The following is a 1,682-nucleotide window of genomic DNA, read 5'->3' on the forward strand; positions in this document are numbered from 1 at the left end:
GCCCCTCGCTGCAGGGGATTCAGATTTGGCTCTCCCCACGCCCCGGCTGCCTCGGCAGCTCCTCCCAGCCACGATTCCCAACAAGCTGGAAGGCCCCGACGCTGCCCATCAGCACCAACATCCCCCAGGAGGACTCTGAACGTGCCGCGACAAAGAGAGCGGTGCCAAAAAAAAGGGGAGGGAAAAAATAACTAAATAAAAAAAAAGAGCAGCAGGTCACAAGGACCAGAGTTGCATCACAGCCTCGGATAGAAAAAAAAACTGCTTTCCAGTTCACCTCTCCCCACCCTCCCGTGATGAAAACCCAGCAATAAACACTGCCCCTGGACCAGCTCCAGAGCCAAGTAACCCAACCGCCCGCCCGACACCCGGGCCTGGGCTCTTACCCAACGCCCTGTTTCCCCCCCAGCCCCGTCTGAGAGCTCTCACAGCACGCCACGGGCACAGGGGGAAGGGCTGACCCCAAGCCTTTGCCCTCTTCCTTTCACTATTAGTTTCAGGATGAGGATAAAACCCCTATAAAGGACCACAAAACCCACCCCGCCACGTGAATCCTGTGATGCCCCACGCTGTCATCGAGGATCAGGCCGCTCCCCCTTCACCCAAACACTCCACACACCCCTGCACAGACAGCTGCTCCCCTGGGTGGGCACGCAGGGGCACGACCCACCCCCTCCCAGGGCTCCCTTTATCCCCTAGCACACACCAAAGCAGCTCCTCCCTACCTCCTTGGTGAGATCTTCGTTCGCCGGGGCAGCCACCGCTCCCAAATCTTCCAGTTCTTCCCCAAAACCCTGCTCGGCTCCGCTCTCCCTCACCCCTCCCTCGGGGCTGCTGCCCTCCTGCAGGCCTCCAGCGTTCTCTAGGGCGATGCCAGCGCTGGGCTGGCTGCCAGCCACGGAGTTTTCGGGGTCCCTGTGCACCAACCAGGCGTTGACCTCAGGGGTGGGCACCTGAAACCTGTCCAGGGCCCTCACTTGGTTGAGCAACCGGCGAGCGGTGAAGTAATAGTCCAGGTCTACACTTTTTGGGTGGATGCCATAGCCGTCCAAGGTGTTCCTCAGGTTGTGAAACTGGGTCTGGGTGTAAGCCGAGCTCTGGCCAAGGATGATCTCCCGGAGAGGGGGGAGCTGTGAGTTCAGGTAGGTGTCCACGTCCACGCGAACGCCGATCAAGCTGAGCAGGATGGTGAACTGGATGAGGCCTTCGGTGAAGTATTTCTTCAGAGAAAGCATTTCTGGCCGAGGAGGGAAGAGAAAGAAACAGAGGTGGAGGGTTTGGGGAGGCGAAACAAAAACAAAACCAAGCCGGCGTCAGGGGAATTCTCCACACAACAGGTTGGTTGGGTTTGGCTTTGCCCCACTTTCACAGGAGCAAAACACAGCAACAGCTTCAGCACTGGGGTTATTGGGATAAAAAAAAAAGAGGAGGAAAGTCTAAACAACACTCCAGGCTTTGAGTTCAGGGTGAATTTGCTCCCCCCTTAAAATCCCAGACCCCAGTGTTCAGCCAGCAGAGTGTAATTAAAGATTCGAATCTGGAGGAGCAACAGATTCCCCCCAGCAGACAGTCTCCACCCTCTCCTGCCCTTTCCTTTTCCTCCCGACAGTTTTGCAACACAGACCATGTGGCTCCACAAGCCCCATGTGACTTACTGTCCAAAAACTCCACATACAGCCTCC

General features: G+C 57.1%; 1 pseudogene across 1 annotated transcript; it reads right to left on the reverse strand.

Annotated features, from left to right (window-relative positions):
• Positions 1-685: 685 nt before the first annotated feature.
• Positions 686-1,242, reverse strand: LOC103771981 (annotated as a pseudogene). Its single transcript, XR_608151.1, has one exon. The product of XR_608151.1 is annotated as a nuclear factor erythroid 2-related factor 1 pseudogene (transcript).
• Positions 1,243-1,682: the final 440 nt, after the last annotated feature.

Source organism: Merops nubicus, unplaced genomic scaffold (assembly GCF_000691845.1).
Source record: "Merops nubicus isolate BGI_N331 unplaced genomic scaffold, ASM69184v1 Scaffold45080, whole genome shotgun sequence".
Taxonomy (NCBI): Eukaryota; Metazoa; Chordata; class Aves; order Coraciiformes; family Meropidae; genus Merops; species Merops nubicus.